Raw genomic sequence first — 23,267 nt, forward strand, 5'->3', positions numbered from 1 at the left:
GCTAGAGGAAGAAGGGATGTAAGCGCTGAGGAGGTAGTTGGAGATGTGTTTGGTGCTATGTTTCCTATTTTAGGGATAGCACTAAATGATGTTAAGATAAGAAGATTGGCAACAGTTGTAGATAGGTTGTCCGCCAGTACTGCTAGATCTTTAATGCTGGTGGAGGGAGAGATGCAATCGATAAGGGCAATGGTTCTTCAGAACCGACTTGCTCTAGACGTTCTGTTGGCCAAAGAGGGCGGAGTCTGTAAGGCTTTGAAGGTCCAGGAATGTTGCACTTACATTCCAGACAATTCACAACCGCTTGAAAAGTACATTCGAAACATTACTGAAATACATAATGAGATAGAAGATTTGACTAAGGTAACAGTGTGGGAAAAGGTAGGTCAAGGAATGGGTAAAGTTGGAGGTTGGTTTGCCAACCTGGGAAAGAATATCATTTGGTACATATTGAAACCTATCATCATAATAGTGATTTGTATAATCTCTTTGTGGGGATTGGTGAAACTGTACAAATGGTATAGAGCAAACAGGTTGCAAAGATCTATGCGAGAGCAGGGGAGGAGATTAGCTGCGATGCAGGAGAATCAGTACCGGAGTCTGAGGGCTCTAGAGGAGATGAAACGAGGGAAGATTGCAACGACTTCAGTTTGATACTCTGTACCTTAGAGAGGGTGTTGTGATGATGATGACTACTGTAAGTCATCAAAGGGGGGATTGAGAGAGCACAAATCTGAAAATGTAGAAGTGCTCCATATTTACAAGCACGTAGTATTAGTTTAGCGTGGAATATACAAGAGTGTCAACTTATATAGAGAAAATATATGAGTGTTTAATTAGAATAGATGCATATATAAGTGTGAAAAACTAATGTAGAGGTTGTAGAAATGCTAAAATGATGTTGGAGTCACACGTTAGATGACTAAGTGAAACGAAATGTAATTCTGCAAACCATGAAAATGTGTAGGCCACATGGCATTTCACAAGAAACGAAAGATGCTGCTACACTTTTGGTGACTTGGATTCTAATGTCATTTTATTGCAAATGTATTATTAGGCATAGAACTGTAGTATATGTTTTACATAGATGTGTTATGTTTTAGTAATGTGTGTTAGTTAAAATACTGTTTAAACAAAGAAATTTAATGTGCATATTGCAGAGGCCCGTTTCATGTAATTCTAGTAGGCCTGAATAGATAAAGTCGCTTCTTTGATCTGCATGAGCTCGTTATGGAGAAGTCGCACAGAGCACGAACGATAGGTCTGTTCAAGATGTTTTATGACTTTTAGATATGGTAGAGACTGGAATTTGGGGCCTACCGAGAGAGTGTCTGTTTGCAGGTGCAAGGGGAACTTAAATCAGTAATAATGAATAGGCTTTTGTTCAGAGGCGCCAGGCACAGGCCTGTAGGAGTCTTCAGGAATTTTAGGGGGTACCGCTTGGACGGAGAGAAGCCTGGGAAGCAAGGTCAACTTTAATGAAGAGTCCAGAGGAGCACCAGCACGGAATTTGCCGCTCAAAACTGCACCACGTGAGAGGCGTCAACAGGGGCGTTCCTATTGGAAATGTGATTTTGTATTAGGGAAAGCACCCCGGGGTGGAGTTAGAGCAGATGATCTGAGGAGCCTAAGAGAGCGGATGGGTAGGCAGATAGAGAACTGAAAGACTTCGACTTTGAGACAAAGATTAAGGGAAGTGTCTTTGGAAGTTACCACTGCTGACACCTTTTTAGGTAAAGATCTTGTTAAGTAGGGATGTCACTTAGTTAGTGTAGGGAAAGTCTAACCTGTATTTTTCTTTTCTGTAAATGACTCTCAAGTTGCAACTCACAGCGATTCTTGCAACTCTAATGGTATTTGAGATATTTTTGATAATTTCCTTTTGTCGATTGAGAGCATTCAGAGAGTTCCTTTTTATATTGATACCTGTATATCTTTTTAACCTTATTCTGAGATGTTTGTATCTCCAGATACTTTTGGCTTTAAATTAAACTTTTTAACCTTTTCCAGTGGTAAGTGGTTCTTTAGAGTGGTGTAAGTTCTTTCTTGATTAACCTAGTAGTGGATTGCCTTTTACTCAATGACAGGTACCAACGATTCAGTCGACCTAAGCTGGGATCTGGTACGATAACAATAGACCAGAAATCCCGCGTTAACACCAACATCTAATGTCCTTATAAAAGATATGAACAGCAAAGTTTGGCGAGTTAAGATTCCTTGTCCTTTTGCGCCACCTAGCGATGTTATATAGTAAGGCATCTAAAAGCGTTGTAATAAATGTGATAAACATATAGATACATGTTACCGATAGAATTTGGAAATCGCATCCCTTCTCCTCGAAACCTGAAGGTACTTAGGATGCACTAAAACAGACAATTACTTATTCTTGTGGGTGAGTAGGAAAATATCCACACTGGTACTGTTTTTCATTCAGGAGTTCCAAGCAGGGGCACAACTAGAACCAGACTTCGGTGGGGCTAAGGGGTTGAGCCATTGTCAGAGCCTAGTCACAACTACTTATGGGGACTACTTTTACTGTTCTAGCATAATGCCTAGTATCGAATGACAATTTTCTGGAAATTATGTGGGTAATAGTTTACTTTAAATAATACTGGGTCACTGGTCTCAGCATAACAAGTCGTCACAACTTGCACTTTAAGCACATTTCTTTAGTTAATGCACTATTCATTCTTCATTTGTCAACACATAATGCAATTATGTTGGGTGAAACATTATATGTTAGTGCAGGAAAAACATCTCTCCCAGCATGGTTGGGGTAACTTATTTAGGCTCCCTAACTCAAAGAGTGTTGAATCTGATCTCCATGGTTGTATATCCATTAAGGGGCAGAATTCTCATTATTTTATACAGCGCAGTGCAGCAAGCTTTCTTGCTGCACTGCGCGAAAGAGAAAGGGCAGTAATGCACTGTATTTAACATCATATGGTACCATCCTGTCCTTTCCTTGTGCTGGCACACATTGTGCTACCTAGCGCCAATGTAGGCACCTTTCTGGCATGGTGCAAGGGTGCCTGCATTGCAGACTGTATTGATTTTGTGCAGGGACACCTTCACTCACAAAATAACCCTCTGAGGCACTTTCCTCTTCCAATGTGTGCTGCAAACCGCAGCACACATAGAAAGCGGAAAAAACGAGTAGAGATAAATATATATTGTACAAACAAGCATGGAGTAGCTTTTAGGTGCACAGCCTTTCGTTTGTAACATCTCATTATGTAACATCTTGCATGTAAATCTGGACAGACAGCGCTTAGAGACCCCTGTGGTTATAACGCGCCATATAAATTAAATAAATAAATAAATATTTCTACTTGTTATATCTCCCCTGAGAAAATGTAGCAGTTTGACGCATTCTCGGCAAAATCCATGGTCCATAGTGTGTAAGCTATATCTTATGTATCACAAAGGGAGTGGTACACCCTGTAATCATAGTTAAATTGAGCTAATCAAAATAGCACATCAGTCAAGTCCTTTTTGCAGTCTCGCAACAGACAGCTCAAGCTATCTGTGGCAGACAGCATTGTATTCAGTACTACAGAGCGTTAGCGTTTGCTCATGACGTGATGGCTTTCTTATCAGTCCCAGATGCTTGTTCTTTATTCGTGGCTTTTCTCCCTATCCTGTGTTTCTACCATCCCTGAAGCATAGCTTGTGTACCCATTCTTTTAATTGGACAGGATCATATCCTTCCACTGCTGGGGACTTGGAACTCTTTTTTGTGAGCACAATGAGTGCATGCCTTTATTCACTTTCCTCCACTGGCATCCTTCTGTCTGTCATCATTAGACATATTTAACTCACTGCTGACTTCAATTATGCTTATGCTGCCCTGTATTACTCCCTTCTTTCCCAATTCACGCTTGTTTCTCTGGTCACTAAGCCCTTTCTCCATGATCGCTTCTCCCGCCTACCACCATTCTCCTGAATATCCCTCTATGTGCACCCAGCAGGCACTTCTTGCCTCATCTCTTGGTGCACCCTCTAGTCCCCTTCCACTTACTTGATTACTGTGGGCAACTCAGGTAACGCTGCACAAAATGACCCTCCTGATCCATCATGACACACTGGGTCCTGGAACTCAGCTTTGGCTCTGCTGCTCCCTGTCGGGTTAGTGGTTGTGGCCAAGCAGGTACTTTCAGTGGCTTTAATTTTTCGCTGGGACTTTTTGGTAGGGTGCTTAATGAGTGGAAACTTGTTGACATATCTGAGGTATGAATATTAACATGTCATTCATTATGCCTCATTGTAATGCAAAATGTTTACTGTTAGGGAATAGGTCATTTGTGTAACAAACTGCAGGAGTGACCAGGTTATATTATTAACTCCTAGGTTAAAGAAGCCATCTAAGTAGCATTACATATCCCCTGCAACAAAGACAACAGTTCACTCAAGTAATCTCATAGCTCAGCTGAAGGTGTACCTGCTTCTGACATCTGTTGCTCTGGGTTCAATTCAAGCTGATGGTAGTTCTTAAGCTTGCATCCTGTATCTCAAATGTTTTAGTTGTGTTTCCATTTATTTATCGGGCCATAAATGCATTTTGCATCCTTTTGCTGGGTTCGTTTGTGTTCACCAATATATTAAATATTTTGTTTGTCATAGTCAAATGGTCATGCTTTTTCCAGCAGATGATTTTCGTCTAATTTTTTATTTTTATTAAGCTTTTATGTCAGCATACAGACAAGGCAGAAAGCAACGACATATGGGCAATCATGATACATCTTCCGCTTTTTACCCACGTATTTACACTTAAATATCATTTGCAGTCAAGAATTAGTAATTCTAGAAATCATTGTGCATTAAAAAATAACAATCAAGATTAAACAAATCCATCATAACCATTTGACAATCGGAGACCACAATTTCAATAGCTTCAATAACACCTATTGTTGTGTTCTTATCTAGGACCCTAATTCGATATTCCCGATTTATGCCCTTATGTGGTTATAATAAATAATATCCTTATAAAGGCATAAGAATCATATCCATATTTAGTAATAGCCCATGCAGTCCAAATACGGCAAGACTACTCCCATAGACTCCTAGAAAGTACAACGCGTTCTTTAAACAAACCAAGCCTCCAGCAGCCCGGGAATTCCCCCTGCTTTTGTTTTGATTTGCACAAGAACTCCTGGAGTCCAGAAAGAACTGTTAGTTCTTAGTGACGTCTTATGTCCAACCTTACGTCAAACCCGGCACCTTTCAGGTATAAATATACCAACGTTGCCTTAAGCAAACACACGGTGGTTTGGAGCAGAGCGGCTATCTATTTGCCCGGAAGCCAAGCTAATGCGAGAGCCGAAGGAAGCCACCCCTCCCTTTTGATGCACCGAGAAAGACGCTGTCTTTTTCTCCAGCCGAGAAATTCCTGCTCCAGTGTTTCCAGTCACCCTTGCGGGTTGCTGGGAGATCGAGTCCTGAGAGAGAGATACAAGACCTCCTACATTCTAGAACCAAGGTACGGAGCTGACTAAACCCTTAAGAGATTTCTTGATTCAGATTCTTGGCAAAATCCAACTTAACTTAAACTGCAACTTACTTACTCCTTCCCACGTATTAGGCTTAGGTCAGGTACACCGGGGTAGGCGTATATTAGAAGCACCAGTTGAGTACGTTAGTCAATGTTTTTATGTATGTATATATTTTATCCATTTTAAAGTATCATATGGCTAAGAAACCACATCAATGGTTTTACAGTATTATTTCATAATTCTCCTTTTACTGTACGCACTTTATTTCATGATAAGTATTGCAATTGTGGCAACTCATTTCTCTTGCATGAGAAAGAAGACTGCTCAATAAATAACACCTTTTATTGAAAACGCCCGTCTCTCTATTTCTCTGCACTCTGGTGAAACTAAGTACGCATGATTGACTGAGTGAAATAACTGTCTATTGTTTTCACACGACTCTAGAGATACACTCTTTATTCTGAGGTAGAAAAGTTGTCATGTTTATGCGGTTGTCAGAAGCTAATCCCTTCTTGTCTAAATCCGGAAAGTTAACTCTTTCCTGAACATTCGAGAAAGTTTCTAGTGACCTCTGAGCTAGCTGGCAAAACTAATTAAGTCTAATATAGTCAGTAGAGACCTAGATGACCTCAGTCCTACGTCTACACTGCTGAATACTTTATTCCAATGCGCAGAGTCTATTGGGAATATAGGAACTACACTACATGGCGCCCAACGTTTGGTAAGGCGATAATCTAACGCAAGACATTAGAGTAACTCAGTCGTGCTTTTTCACACAGACCCCTTTTCCCGTAAAAACTCCAAAAGACGTCTGGAGTGGGTAAAAGGTTAATATCCGCCGGAACTTAGTAGGAAGAGATTCCTATGTATTAGTTTTTGGTTTAGTCAACGTTGAAGGATACAGTGTTCCAAAATATTGTGCACCTAATCTTTGTTTCCCTTGAAACTTGATCTGCAACAAAAACTTTCTGTTAGTAAAAATGACGGAAAGTGAAGACGAAAGGGAGGAAGCTAGATTAGCAGCTCAACTCCTAGCGGAAGACACAAGTCTCCAAGAAAATGACCCGAATGCTATAATCATTCAGGTAAATGTAAGAAAAACTATAACTAAAAAACGTATAGAAAATGGAGTATCATCACGAGGTGGTACAGTCATATTCGTGGTAGAGGCCCATGAATATCGGCAGACAGAGGCATTCTATTCATGGATAAATTTTCCAGCAGCACACGCTGTGACACAAGATTTCCACTATTACAAAATAGGGGAACCTCCGGATGAATACGCTCCTTTCGAGAACGTTGAAATCCCACTAACTTACCAAGAGCACCTGCTCTGGTTTAATGGCACCCTAAAACATCAAAATCACATCACCAGGCTAGGTTCACTAGGTAGACCAGGAGCCACGTGGCCGGTTCTAGCCTTCTACACACCACATCCCGACATTGAAAAGATGTCAAACTGAGAACTCTTAGCTCAACTAAAACAACTCATTAAAATACATAGACAATTAGTCCAATATGTCATGCGGACTTCAACAGTCCAACCAGCAATAAAAATTCCACAGACCACCCCTCACCAGGGAAACACAAATAAAATCACACGACAGAATATACAATCAGCCATTGGCAAAATACCCGCAAAACGGGAACAAAATCCATTCTGGTTAGCCCAGAAAATCACTCAAATAGAGGCAGTATTTCCGGATACTACACCTCATGAGAAACACAGAATTCTGACTATCTTTCTTCCAATGGGGATCGCACCACATGTGGAGGACTGTGACACTTGGGGCACAGTCTTTGCTTCGATTAACACAAAAACACATGGTGTTCCGTCCATGGCGGTTATACCAGACGTACTAAGACAGATTCAAAATTAATACGGTCCAGAATCTGCTTTAACTCTGGGTATGAAATTACTGAAAGACTTCAAGCAGGTCTCGGCTATCTTACTAGCCAACATAAAAGGAGAAGCAGCACCTGTGGCGATCCGCCAGAAATTGAAAGAAACAGATATAGCAGAACAACCTTTTGAACTTGCCAGAATCATAGAAAAATCCTATGAAGAACTAGGTAGAGATAGTTTGGGTGGGAAACCAGTAAAACCCCAACTACTTGAAAATCCTGAAAAAAACTTTATTAAAAATAATCTAAACACTCCAAAAAAGAGTTGGGAGGGTAATACACAATCCACTCCCAGGGAAAAACGATTCCAGTCCAGAGGAAGGTATCCTCAACGGAGAGATAGATCTCCAGAACGAGGTGGCAAGTCTCCCCAGAGGGAGCACTCTGAGAAAAGATATAACCTTAGAGATAGGGAAAAATTAAGAAAACCTGACAGATATCAAGATATTGATACACGTCCCTCTCGATCTTTTCAGACTTCCTCACAGAAATCGGAAATAAGAGGACGGTCAGAACACAAGGAAGAGCACGTCAAGTCCAAAGACAAGGAACCTGCTCAAAGTAAAAAATTAAAATTTTCAAGAAAGAAGGTAGCCAGTATTAAAATAAAACATGCCGAGGATTCTGAGGACACAACTGAAAAACGGAGAGTGGGCCCAGACAATGCTAGACAGCGCAGCAGAAGTGACCATAGCTCGCAAGATCCTGATGAATCTTCTGGAGACAGTGGACATGAATGAATACATTCAAGTGGAAACTGCAGACACCAGAGTTAGCAAACCCCATAAATTATATGAAATAACATTACGTATAGAGGGGGACAAGACTAGGAAAGTAAGGGGTCTCTTTTGGGATAACCTTTCGAAAGGCTATGACATCCTGTTAGCTGAGAAAGACTGGCCACCAGAGTTTGTCAGGGAGTGCCCTCATGGCGAAGAAATGATAATGCCTGCCTTCTCAAACCATATTCCAATTCATAAAAAAATACACATTTGCTAGAAAATGGCAGTGGCCCAAGCTCCTGCATTATATAAAAATCATGTAGGATGGGATGAGGATTCTCCTCCTCACAACATCCAGTTAAAGAATCAACCCACTGCACAAAGGCAGTGCCCAGTTAAGCAAGAAGCTAAAAAACAAGTCAGGGAGATTTTAGATCAACTTGAACATCAGGGGGTGATTGAAACATGCACCTCACAAATGAACAATCCTTTGTTTCCTGTCTCCAAGCCAGACGATTCACATTGTCTAGTTTTGGACTACAGACACCTAAACTCCTGCTGCAAAACATTTGCAGTACAAAACTCACACAGTGCAGCACTAATGAATAACATTGTGCGCAAAAAATATATAACGACATTAGATATCTCAAATGGCTTCTTTTGTCAAAACATTGCACCTGAAAACAGGTATTTGACCGCTTTCTCAACACGGGGTCGCAAAAACACTTCTGTCGACTCCCACAGGGGTTCAAAAATAGCCCAAGATTATTCTCAGCAAGAGTAACAGAGTTACTACAAATATATGATGATGAGGCTGTGGAAATAAAATTGACAATTGGGCCCCATCATTTCCCTGTTTCTGCCTGACAGCCACTTTTCTGATTCAGACAAGCACCCATTTTGTGTGTGACATCCATTTTGTCTTCAGACCCACAAGCAAGACACCCTGCCTCTGGCACCCCCGTTCATTGACCACACATTTCTGTGGTTCTGCCAATTCTGGGAACCAGCAGCAGATAGTTCCTGTTTTAAGAAATTGTTCCTGTTCTTGACTGCAAGCCAGAGAGCAGATGGTCTCTGTTTTACACAAGATAGTTCCTCTTTTTGACTCTTGTGGTTCAGCCAATTCCCACAACTAGCAAGATAGTTCCTGTTTTACACAAGATGGTTCCTGTTCTTGACTCTAAGCCAGAGATAAACCCCCGAATGAGGAAGGGCCTTCAACTGAAAGAGAACACATTTCCACACATCGCATGCCCTCTCACGAGACACAAGACACGCCCCTACTTTGACACATCTGTTGGAAATTACTGCTTGTCACTTCCCTTTTTCTTGTCACTTCTCTTTTCTTCTTTTGCCTATTGACTGAAAACTGTATAAATATTCTGATTTGTGAATAAAGCTGCAGACCACTCCTGTACCCGCTTGGTGCTGGAGCTCTCCCCTTAACTCGAGTTACTGGACCTATTTTGTACTCAAGCACCACGGACTCCTCTCTTTGCTTTGACTGAAATTATGATTATTAAGTATAGAAATTCTGAGATGAGGTAATATTGAATTAATTTACCACATTAATTGGCGCCTGAACAGGCACGTTCCCTTTTCCCCACGTGCCGGCGATATTGGACCCGGTACTGTCCCCTCCAGACCTTTGACGGACTTCAAAGTGCACAACGCGGGGAATTCCCGCTAACTCTCTCGAGGCGAAGAGGGGGACCAACTGCGGCCCGGCATCCACACGAGGCGGTCAGGAAAATTGCGGAACGTCCTGAACCAGAGCCCAACCTGTGAAGAGACGAGTCCGAGCTTCTGCGAGCCCCACCTTAGAAGCTGCACGCATTTCAAGATCTTCAAGAGGCCTTCCAGTTATTTTTTCGGTGAGTACTGCTGAAAAGTATAAAGACGAACCCACAGCTTTTGTGGGTGCGGTAAAGATACATGTTTTTGTTGGTTTCTCACCTATCTTTGGTGAGGACTGCTAAACTAGAATAAAAGACGGACTCACCACTTTTGTGGGTGCGGTAAAGATACATGTTTTTGTTGGTTTCTCACTTATTTTGTGAGGACTGCTAAACTAGTATAAAAGACGGACTCACCACTTTCGTGGGTACGGTAAAGATATATGTTCTGTTTGTTAAATCTTTGAAAAGTCTTGCCATCATGCCTATTTTCTCGAAAATATGTAAGATAGCAACCAAAAGGAGTATTCTTGAGAAGGAAATTCCCCTTCCTCCTCTGGATACTCCAGGACACTTCATGTATGCAAAACATGGTGTCGGTGCAATTATTTATTGTGATTTATGGGTGGATTATACTAAAGACCTAGAACACAGATATGGATGGCCTGAAAATGGTACTTTTGACATGGAATGTATTATAACATTAGAGGAACAGTTGTGGAAGAAAAAGGGAGTCCGCCAGTCACAAAGTGACTCGGTGGAATTATGGAGAAAAGAAGCCCATATGAGGCAACAGAAGGAATTGCATAAAGTTGAAACGGGTAAGAGAATGTCAGAGCAGGCCAAGAAAGAACAGTTACAAGAAATAGGGAAAGAAGTAGTTAGTGAAAGGAATGAAAGGGAACAATCTGGAAATATTGAACAGATTTTATTCCACTGAGGGAGTGCATTTCGATATTTAGAAACGAATGAAGCCTATGTCTGAGTTCGTTTTGTATCCCTTTTTTCATGATTGTGAAAATTTGTGTGCAGTGAGTTGTATGAAAGCAATATTCTGGAGTTTATGGTACATGTCATACATCAGTTGCTGTTGTATGTCAAACCATACACAACAGTATACACAGCTACTTTAGGGAGATGGGTACGTACGGTAATGAATGAATCAGGTGTTGACCTTTCCAGGTTTGCAGCCCATTTTTCGAGGGGTGCACTGGCCAGTAAGGTTTTCTGGGCTGATGGATTTTAAACCTGAGATGTTAAAGTCAGCAGATTGGTTGAATGCAAGTATTTTTGCAAAATTCTATCTAAGACCTGTGGAGCATGTAAGTTGTGTGGCGTTAGATGGCTTTAAAAATGCATAATGGTAGCCTCTGGTCTTGTAGTGAAATGACGATTCTCAAATTAACATGCATAGAGAATCTTGATTTCATTTACGGCAATGGAGGCTAACATTATCCCACCCTCCTCACCCTTGAGGAGTGGATATTAGTGTTGAGTATAATAGATTTAAAGAAATGTTATTACAAATTTGAAGAAATGTTATGTAATAATTAAGTTTGTATTGAATATTTTGAGGGTTCTACATTGACCTCTTATTATAAGGCTGTATGTTAATTTGTAGTTCTATGGCTTCTTTCAGACAATGCTTCGTAAAGTTTGTCAACAGAAGAAGAAGTTGTTTTCCTGTTTTGCCGCAGCCTAAAAAGAGGAGGATATCTTCGTGCTCTGGATATTTATGTATTCTATACATTCTTTTTGCTTTGTGATGTATTGATATTCTTTAAAGGATCTGCACGTTGCGGCAGCAATAATGGATTATTGCATAATGTTAGCCTCTGTTGTCTTGAATAGGATCAAGATTCTCTATGAATGTTAATTTGAGAATTGCCTTTCTCAAACAATAAAGTTTTGCAAAAACCATGACCAAACAAGATTCGTCAGAATGCTGGCGACCAACACCAGGCCTACTGGCTTTGCCTGTGCTTGTTATCAATTGGAAAGGCTTAGAGGATTATTCATCCATACAAACTGGCCTCCTTGGGGGAGGGGAGCATGTATTGATAAAAGTTGAACTCGTAGGAACGAAATTCATTGAACCCCCTTGGTCTATACAATTCCAGGTTATTATTTTAGAAATTCAATCATGTTATCTTGTTTTGGTAGGAACCGAAATTCATGGAACCCACGTGGTCTATAAAATTCAAAAAATGTTATTATCATATATATCAAGTCCTCTTGTGCTTGCCTGTAGAGTGAACGAAAACGTGATCGTGTAATCAGTGCTTATTTATTTACAATTGTATCTGTAGGGGAAAATTACGTTGTTCTTGAGTAATTTCCATTCTACGATGTCCACGTTTCGTCTGTTTGTTCGTTTTTGCATCCGTTGTAAGGTTCAAGGTGATTTACTGTTTGGCCAGATAACCTCCTGGTTACCAATGAAACGGTCATTTTAATTATACCAACATCTAATGTCCTTATAAAAGATATGAACAGCAAAGTTTGGCGAGTTAAAATTCCTTGTCCTTTTGCGCCACCTAGCGATGTTATATAGTAAGGCATCTAAAAGCGTTGTAATAAATGTGATAAACATATAGATACATGTTACCGATAGAATTTGGAAATCGCATCCCTTCTCCTCGAAACCTGAAGGTACTTCTGATGCACTAAAACAGACAATTACTTATTCTTGTGGGTGAGTAGGAAAATATCCACACTGGTACTGTTTTTCATTCAGGAGTTCCAAGCAGGGGCACAACTAGAACCAGACTTCGGTGGGGCTAAGGGGTTGAGCCATTGTCAGAGCCTAGTCACAACTACTTATGGGGACTACTTTTACTGTTCTAGCATAATGCCTAGTATCGAATGACAATTTTCTGGAAATTATGTGGGTAATAGTTTACTTTAAATAATACTGGGTCACTGGTCTCAGCATAACAAGTCGTCACAACTTGCACTTTAAGCACATTTCTTTAGTTAATGCACTATTCATTCTTCATTTGTCAACACATAATGCAATTATGTTGGGTGAAACATTATATGTTAGTGCAGGAAAAACATCTCTCCCAGCATGGTTGGGGTAACTTATTTAGGCTCCCTAACTCAAAGAGTGTTGAATCTGATCTCCATGGTTGTATATCCATTAAGGGGCAGAATTCTCATTATTTTATACAGCGCAGTGCAGCAAGCTTTCTTGCTGCACTGCGCGAAAGAGAAAGGGCAGTAATGCACTGTATTTAACATCATATGGTACCATCCTGTCCTTTCCTTGTGCTGGCACACAATGTGCTACCTAGCGCCAATGTAGGCACCTTTCTGGCATGGTGCAAGGGTGCCTGCATTGCAGACTGTATTGATTTTGTGCAGGGACACCTTCACTCACAAAATAACCCTCTGAGGCACTTTCCTCTTCCAATGTGTGCTGCAAACCGCAGCACACATAGAAAGCGGAAAAAACGAGTAGAGATAAATATATATTGTACAAACAAGCATGGAGTAGCTTTTAGGTGCACAGCCTTTCGTTTGTAACATCTCATTATGTAACATCTTGCATGTAAATCTGGACAGACAGCGCTTAGAGACCCCTGTGGTTATAACGCGCCATATAAATTAAATAAATAAATAAATATTTCTACTTGTTATATCTCCCCTGAGAAAATGTAGCAGTTTGACGCATTCTCGGCAAAATCCATGGTCCATAGTGTGTAAGCTATATCTTATGTATCACAAAGGGAGTGGTACACCCTGTAATCATAGTTAAATTGAGCTAATCAAAATAGCACATCAGTCAAGTCCTTTTTGCAGTCTCGCAACAGACAGCTCAAGCTAGCTGTGGCAGACAGCATTGTATTCAGTACTACAGAGCGTTAGCGTTTGCTCATGACGTGATGGCTTTCTTATCAGTCCCAGATGCTTGTTCTTTATTCGTGGCTTTTCTCCCTATCCTGTGTTTCTACCATCCCTGAAGCATAGCTTGTGTACCCATTCTTTTAATTGGACAGGATCATATCCTTCCACTGCTGGGGACTTGGAACTCTTTTTTGTGAGCACAATGAGTGCATGCCTTTATTCACTTTCCTCCACTGGCATCCTTCTGTCTGTCATCATTAGACATATTTAACTCACTGCTGATTTCAATTATGCTTATGCTGCCCTGTATTACTCCCTTCTTTCCCAATTCACGCTTGTTTCTCTGGTCACTAAGCCCTTTCTCCATGATCGCTTCTCCCGCCTACCACCATTCTCCTGAATATCCCTCTATGTGCACCCAGCAGGCACTTCTTGCCTCATCTCTTGGTGCACCCTCTAGTCCCCTTCCACTTACTTGATTACTGTGGGCAACTCAGGTAACGCTGCACAAAATGACCCTCCTGATCCATCATGACACACTGGGTCCTGGAACTCAGCTTTGGCTCTGCTGCTCCCTGTCGGGTTAGTGGTTGTGGCCAAGCAGGTACTTTCAGTGGCTTTAATTTTTCGCTGGGACTTTTTGGTAGGGTGCTTAATGAGTGGAAACTTGTTGACATATCTGAGGTATGAATATTAACATGTCATTCATTATGCCTCATTGTAATGCAAAATGTTTACTGTTAGGGAATAGGTCATTTGTGTAACAAACTGCAGGAGTGACCATGTTATATTATTAACTCCTAGGTTAAAGAAGCCATCTAAGTAGCATTACATATCCCCTGCAACAAAGACAACAGTTCACTCAAGTAATCTCATAGCTCAGCTGAAGGTGTACCTGCTTCTGACATCTGTTGCTCTGGGTTCAATTCAAGCTGATGGTAGTTCTTAAGCTTGCATCCTGTATTCAAATGTTTTAGTTGTGTTTCCATTTATTTATCAGGCCATAAATGCATTTTGCATCCTTTTGCTGGGTTCGTTTGTGTTCACCAATATATTAAATATTTTGTTTGTCATAGTCAAATGGTCATGCTTTTTCCAGCAGATGATTTTCGTCTATTTTTTTATTTTTATTAAGCTTTTATGTCAGCATACAGACAAGGCAGAAAGCAACGACATATGGGCAATCATGATACATCTTCCGCTTTTTACCAGCGTATTTACACTTAAATATCATTTGCAGTCAAGAATTAGTAATTCTAGAAATCATTGTGCATTAAAAAATAACAATCAAGATTAAACAAATCCATCATAACCATTTGACAATCGGAGACCACAATTTCAATAGCTTCAATAACACCTATTGTTGTGTTTTTATCTAGGACCCTAATTCGATATTCCCGATTTATGCCCTTATGTGGTTATAATAAATAATATCCTTATAAAGGCATAAGAATCATATCCGTATTTAGTAATAGCCCATGCAGTCCAAATACGGCAAGGCTACTCCCCTAGACTCTTAGAAAGTACAACGCGTTCTTTAAACAAACCAAGCCTCCAGCAGCCCGGGAATTCCCCCTGCTTTTGTTTTGATTTGAACAAGAACTCCTGGAGTCCAGAAAGAACTGTTAGTTCTTAGTGACGTCTTATGTCCAACCTTACGTCAAACCCGGCACCTTTCAGGTATAAATATACCAACGTTTCCTTAAGCAAACACACGGTGGTTTGGAGCAGAGCGGCTATCTATTTGCCCGGAAGCCAAGCTAATGCGAGAGCCGAAGGAAGCCGCCCCTCCCTTTTGACGCACTGAGAAAGACGCTGTCTTTTTCTCCAGCTGAGAAATTCCTGCTCCAGTGTTTCCAGTCACCCTTGCGGGTTGCTGGGAGATCGAGTCCTGAGAGAGAGATACAAGACCTCCTACATTCTAGAACCAAGGTACGGAGCTGACTAAACCCTTAAGAGATTTCTTGATTCAGATTCTTGGCAAAAACCAACTTAACTTAAACTGCAACTTACTTACTCCTTCCCACGTATTAGGCTTAGGTCAGGTACACCGGGGTAGGCGTATATTAGAAGCACCAGTTGAGTACGTTAGTCAATGTTTTTATGTATGTATATATTTTATCCATTTTAAAGTATCATATGGCTAAGAAACCATATCAATGGTTTTACAGTATTATTTCATAATTCTCCTTTTACTGTAAGCACTTTATTTCATGATAAGTATTGCAATTGTGGCAACTCACTTCTCTTGCATGAGAAAGAAGACTGCTCAATAAATAACACCTTTTATTGAAAACGCCCGTCTCTCTATTTCTCTGCACTCTGGTGAAACTAAGTACGCATGATTGACTGAGTGAAATAACTGTCTATTGTTTTCACACGACTCTAGAGATACACTCTTTATTCTGAGGTAGAAAAGTTGTCATGTTTATGCGGTTGTCAGAAGCTAATCCCTTCTTGTCTAAATCCGGAAAATTAACTCTTTCCTGAACATTCGAGAAAGTTTCTAGTGACCTCTGAGCTAGCTGGCAAAACTAATTAAGTCTAATATAGTCAGTAGAGACCTAGATGACCTCAGTCCTTTGTCTACACTGCTGAATACTTTATTCCAATGATGCGCAGAGCCTATTGGGAATATAGGAACTACACTACATGGCGCCCAACGTTTGGTAAGGCGATAATCTAACGCAAGACATTAGAGTAACTCAGTCGTGCTTTTTCACACAGACCCCTTTTCCCGTAAAAACTCCAAAAGACGTCTGGAGTGGGTAAAAGGTTCATATCCGCCGGAACTTAGTAGGAAGAGATTCCTATGTATTAGTTTTTGGTTTAGTCAACGTTGAAGGATACAGTGTTCCAAAATATTGTGCACCTAATCTTTGTTTCCCTTGAAACTTGATCTGCAACAAAAACTTTCTGTTAGTAAAAATGACGGAAAGTGAAGACGAAAGAGAGGAAGCTAGATTAGCAGCTCAACTCCTAGCGGAAGACACAAGTCTCCAAGAAAATGACCCGAATGCTATAATCATTCAGGTAAATGTAAGAAAAACTATAACTAAAAAACGTATAGAAAATGGAGTATCATCACGAGGTGGTACAGTCATATTCGTGGTAGAGGCCCATGAATATCGGCAGACAGAGGCATTCTATTCATGGATAAATTTTCCAGCAGCACAAAATTCCACAGACCACCCCTCACCAGGGAAACACAAATAAAATCACACGACAGAATATACAATCAGCCATTGGCAAAATACCCGCAAAACGGGAACAAAATCCATTCTGGTTAGCCCAGAAAATCACTCAAATAGAGGCAGTATTTCCGGATACTACACCTCATGAGAAACACAGAATTCTGACTATCTGTCTTCCAAGGGGGATCGCACCACATGTGGAGGACTGTGACACTTGGGGCACAGTCTTTGCTTCGATTAACACAAAAACACATGGTGTTCCATCCATGGCGGTTATACCAGACGTACTAAGACAGATTCAAAATTAATACGGTCCAGAACCTGCTTTAACTCTGGGTATGAAATTACTGAAAGACTTCAAGCAGGTCTCGGCTATCTTACTAGCCAACATAAAAGGAGAAGCAGCACCTGTGGCGATCCGCCAGAAATTGAAAGAAACAGATATAGCAGAACAACCTTTTGAACTTGCCAGAATCATAGAAAAATCCTATGAAGAACTAGGTAGAGATAGTTTGGGTGGGAAACCAGTAAAACCCCAACTACTTGAAAATCCTGAAAAAACCTTTATTAAAAATAATCTAAACACTCCAAAAAAGAGTTGGGAGGGTAATACACAATCCACTCCCAGGGAAAAACGATTCCAGTCCAGAGGAAGGTCTCCTCAACGGAGAGATAGATCTCCAGAACGAGGTGGCAAGTCTCCCCAGAGGGAGCACTCTGAGAAAAGATATAACCTTAGAGATAGGGAAAAATTAAGAAAACCTGACAGATATCAAGATATTGATACACGTCCCTCTCGATCTTTTCAGACTTCCTCACAGAAATCGGAAATAAGAGGACGGTCAGAACACAAGGAAGAGCACGTCAAGTCCAAAGACAAGGAACCTGCTCAAAGTAAAAAATTAAAATTTTCAAGAAAGAAGGTAGCCAGTATTAAAATAAAACATGCCGAGGATTCTGAGGACACAACTGAAAAACGGAGAGTGGGCCCAGACAATGCTAGACAGCGCAGCAGAAGTGACCATAGCTCGCAAGATCCTGATGAATCTTCTGGAGACAGTGGACACGAATGAATACATTCAAGTGGAAACTGCAGACACCAGAGTTAGCAAACCCCATAAATTATATGAAATAACATTACGTATAGAGGGGGACAAGACTAGGAAAGTAAGGGGTCTCTTTTGGGATAACCTTTCGAAAGGCTATGACATCCTGTTAGCTGAGAAAGACTGGCCACCAGAGTTTGTCAGGGAGTGCCCTCATGGCGAAGAAATGATAATGCCTGCCTTCTCAAACCATATTCCAATTCATAAAAAAATACACATTTGCTAGAAAATGGCAGTGGCCCAAGCTCCTGCATTATATCAAAATCATGTAGGATGGGATGAGGATTCTCCTCCTCACAAAATCCAGTTAAAAAATCAACCCACTGCACAAAGGCAGTGCCCAGTTAAGCAAGAAGCTAAAAAACAAGTCAGGGAGATTTTAGATCAACTTGAACATCAGGGGGTGATTGAAACATGCACCTCACAAATGAACAATCCTTTGTTTCCTGTCTCCAAGCCAGACGATTCATATTGTCTAGTTTTGGACTACAGACACCTAAACTCCTGCTGCAAAACATTTGCAGTACAAAACTCACACAGTGCAGCACTAATGAATAACATTGTGCGCAAAAAATATATAACGACATTAGATATCTCAAATGGCTTCTTTTGTCAAAACATTGCACCTGAAAACAGGTATTTGACCGCTTTCTCAACAAGGGGTCGCAAAAACACTTCTGTCGACTCCCCCAGGGGTTCAAGAATAGCCCAGGATTATTCTCAGCAAGAGTAACAGAGTTACTACAAATATATGATGATGAGGCTGTGGAAATAAAATTGACAATTGGGCCCCATCATTTCCCTGTTTCTGCCTGACAGCCACTTTTCTGATTCAGACAAGCACCCATTTTGTGTGTGACATCCATTTTGTCTTCAGACCCACAAGCAAGACACCCTGCCTCTGGCACCCCCGTTCATTGACCACACATTTCTGTGGTTCTGCCAATTCTGGGAACCAGCAGCAGATAGTTCCTGTTTTAAGAAATAGTTCCTGTTCTTGACTGCAAGCCAGAGAGCAGATGGTCTCTGTTTTACACAAGATAGTTCCTCTTTTTGACTCTTGTGGTTCAGCCAATTCCCACAACTAGCAAGATAGTTCCTGTTTTACACAAGATGGTTCCTGTTCTTGACTCTAAGCCAGAGATAAACCCCCGAATGAGGAAGGGCCTTCAACTGAAAGAGAACACATTTCCACACATCGCGTGCCCTCTCACGAGACACAAGACACGCCCCTACTTTGACACATCTGTTGGAAATTACTGCTTGTCACTTCCCTTTTTCTTGTCACTTCTCTTTTCTTCTTTTGCCTATTGACCGAAAACTGTATAAATATTCTGATTTGTGAATAAAGCTGCAGACCACTCCTGTACCCGCTTGGTGCTGGAGCTCTCCCCTTAACTCGAGTTACTGGACCTATTTTGTACTCAAGCACCACGGACTCCTCTCTTTGCTTTGACTGAAATTATGATTATTAAGTATAGAAATTCTGAGATGAGGTAATATTGAATTAATTTACCACATTAATTGGCGCCTGAACAGGAACGTTCCCTTTTCCCCACGTGCTGGCGATATTGGACCCGGTACTGTCCCCTCCTGACCTTTGACGGACTTCAAAGTGCACAACGCGGGGAATTCCCGCTAACTCTCTCGAGGCGAAGAGGGGGACCAACTGCGGCCCGGCATCCACACGAGGCGGTCAGGAAAATTGCGGAACGTCCTGAACCAGAGCCCAACCTGTGAAGAGACGAGTCCGAGGTTCTGCTAGCCCCACCTTAGAAGCTGCACGCATTTCAAGATCTTCAAGAGGCCTTCCAGTTATTTTTTCGGTGAGTACTGCTGAAAAGTATAAAGACAAACCCACAGCTTTTGTGGGTGCGGTAAAGATACATGTTTTTGTTGGTTTCTCACCTATCTTTGGTGAGGACTGCTAAGCTAGAATAAAAGACAGACTCACCACTTTTGTGGGTGCGGTAAAGGTACATGTTTTTGTTGGTTTCTCACTTATTTTGTGAGGACTGCTAAACTAGTATAAAAGACGGACTCACCACTTTCGTGGGTACGGTAAAGATATATGTTCTGTTTGTTAAATCTTTGAAAAGTCTTGCCATCATGCCTATTTTCTCGAAAATATGTAAGATAGCAACCAAAAGGAGTATTCTTGAGAAGGAAATTCCCCTTCCTCCTCTGGATACTCCAGGACACTTCATGTATGCAAAACATGGTGTCGGTGCAATTATTTATTGTGATTTATGGGTGGATTATACTAAAGACCTAGAACACAGATATAGATGGCCTGAAAATGGTACTTTTGACATGGATTGTATTATAACATTAGAGGAACAGTTGTGGAAGAAAAAGGGAGTCCGCCAGTCACAAAGTGACTCGGTGGAATTATGGAGAAAAGAAGCCCATATGAGGCAACAGAAGGAATTGCATAAAGTTGAAAAGGGTAAGAGAATGTCAGAGCAGGCCAAGAAAGAACAGTTACAAGAAATAGGGAAAGAAGTAGTTAGTGAAAGGAATGAAAGGGAACAATCAGCCATTTCTACTGGTTTTTATCCTGTATTGCCATCTGCACCTGAAAACCTTAACATTGCACCACCTAAGACACAACCTACCGCCCCATCACCAGAGGATACTTTCACCAATTTCCTCTTAGATACTCCACCTCCATATGAGGTTCCAGTAATTCAGCACCCTCTGCCTCCGCCACCCCTTTTACAACATAACACACCACCTCTCACTCCAGAAGGGGGTGCCGTAGGTCCAGACCCAGGTAAAACAATTCCCGACTGCCCCTATGACCCGACTCCGAGCAACACGGGGAAGGCGGGCCGAATAAGTAAAATACTTCATGACTCCTGGGAAGAAATAAGACATCTACCAGCAATTGACACGTTTCTTCAAGCGGCCTCTGAGTTTCTTCGTACTGGAGAGAACTCACGAGCCATTAACGCTATGACTACAAGAAGATCACACCCTGTAAAAATGCACATGTATAGGTTCCTCCTTTGCTGTTTCATAAAACACATACAAGCAGAGGAAAGAAATGTACCAGTTTCACTTTTTGACTTATTAGATTCCGCACCCGACCACACTAGTCTAGAACTTATAAATGATGCACTAGACAGGTTCACCCATAAGGTGACCCGTATTCTGCAAAACTTGCAAACAAATGAAGAGAATAAGAAACTTGAGGAGGAAAGTACTGAACCTACTGAAAAAGTCCTACCCGTTCGTTCTTCCGCCCCTAATTCACGAACACTCCTGCCTACATTACTCCAAGGTCACTCTGAACGCTCATCTCCAGATGAGTTATTTGAAAATACATCCAATGCATTAGACTACTGGTTAGACCAGGAACCTCCGCTTACACCAGAGGAGGAGGAAATAGCCAGAACTGCGACCCTATGGGTCTCTCAATATAAGATATATGACAATGACCTCATAGCCCAACTTTTTCTAGCATTACCACGCTCACATCGAAAGATTAGCAAGTCTCTACATGGTACAACATCTCATCACACTCAATGACACTCATTTTAAACATGATCCAAGACTCGAAGATTTTTTGTCTGACTGCGCTGATAACATGTTCCTCCACAATAGTTCAGTTTTTCTCAACACATTTATAGATTTTAGACAGAAATACCAGAAAACGACTGAATATAAATCTTTCAATAATACTTGTGGACCAATTAATAGACTTCCTCATACACGCCAGTTCCCCATGAGAGAGGTCCACCCCAGAGCTGACACGAATGGCGCGCTACAACGCGTTTTTATTTATGTACCCTTGACAAAACTTGAGTTACTAAGGATAAAAGAGATGGTTCCCTCCCACTCAAAGGATCCTGCTGGATTCTTTAAAGAATTAGGAGATGTATTAATGATGGGAACATATACTCTTTCTGATATCACAGCAATTCTGAAATTATTGTTGCCATCGGGTATATATGACAAACTAAGAGAAAAAGATTGGGAAGTAGCAGGTGAACACATTAGATGGACCGAACTTCAGAATGACGAAAATACTAGAGTAGCAGGTCAAGGTATAGGAGACAGACTAAAAGCACTTCCTGGCACTATTTTAAAGGTGCTATCACAGTTACTGACAGTGAAAAAGGAGGACTGGGATACCATTTCCTCCTGCAAACAGAAACATGGTGAAGGCATAGGAGATTATCACGCCAGACTTGAAAAATGTTTTGCGGTAAATAGCGGCCTTACGCCGACAAGCGAAGCTTACCCGCATCTGTTTGTTTCCAAATTAGTTGACAACGCCTTGCCAGCTATTAAGGAAAGAGTACTAAAATTAGAAAGTACCTGGCAAGCACATACACCACCACAGGTGTTACAAATGCTACAATATCACCAAAATCGCATTAGGGATGTAGAAGAAAATGATAAGAAACGCATGAAAGACACCAAGATGAAAGCATTAGTAGCCCAAACTGCACCCCAGCGCCAACAGACACCAGGTAGCCAGACAAACGTGAAGAGCACTTGTAATTATTGCAAAAAGACGGGACACTTCGTTAAAGACTGCCCTGTCTTAAAGCACAATTTGGCTACTGGTAAGACACAGCCTCGTCTATATCAGCCAAAACAGAATGTTTCCCAAGGCAGTTCAACACCTTCAGTTCCACCGACAACACAAATGGCCCAAATGAACATTATAGACAGCGACTACACTGAATACTACCCAGATTTTTCATGATGTTGCCCAGGGAGAGAAGATGACAAACTGCCCCTAATCCCCATCCCATAGATCAGAAAGGCCCATTTATAGAGGTCCGACTTCTTGGGGAGGATAGGAAGTTTCTACTAGACACTGGGGCCAGTAAAACAACAATAAGCCATCAAGAGGTCCCAGAGGCTCCTCTCTCGGGTTCAAAAAGTATTTCTCTCTGAGAGGAGGAGCTACGCGCGCATCCAGGATGGCTGCGTAAGCACAGGGCTCCCGAGTCCCTCTCTGCCCTCCGCATCTATCCTGAAAGATATCCTGACTTTGACCGCGGGTTCTTGCAGATGAACCTCAGCTGATACCTAAGCTGTTTTCAGAATTTCATTTGGACTTCGGGAACCGCAGATACGCCGACCGGCGTTTTGGAGGCCCGCCCCTCGGTGACACCGGGAGCTGGCACACCGAGACGCCGGGGAGTAATTGAACAACAGCGGCCTGAGGGGTTTCCCCTGTTGCCCTGAGTTGACTTTCGGTTTCGTTTCTGGGCCGCTGCCTTCTCCGACTGCGTGATTGCCTCGCTCCTCCATCCGGGTCCAGCCTAACTTTGCTACCTGACTATACGCCAACTGTTCT

At 41.5% G+C, this 23,267-nt stretch overlaps 1 protein-coding gene across 2 annotated transcripts in view; it reads left to right on the forward strand.

The window, feature by feature from the left end:
- The window catches only part of FBXO25 (F-box protein 25), an 823,789-nt gene that overhangs the window by 175,075 nt on the left and 625,447 nt on the right, over positions 1-23,267 (forward strand). The gene's annotated exons all lie outside the window — the stretch shown is intronic.

This window comes from Lissotriton helveticus, chromosome 6, assembly GCF_964261635.1.
Source record: "Lissotriton helveticus chromosome 6, aLisHel1.1, whole genome shotgun sequence".
In the NCBI taxonomy this organism is placed as follows: domain Eukaryota; kingdom Metazoa; phylum Chordata; class Amphibia; order Caudata; family Salamandridae; genus Lissotriton; species Lissotriton helveticus.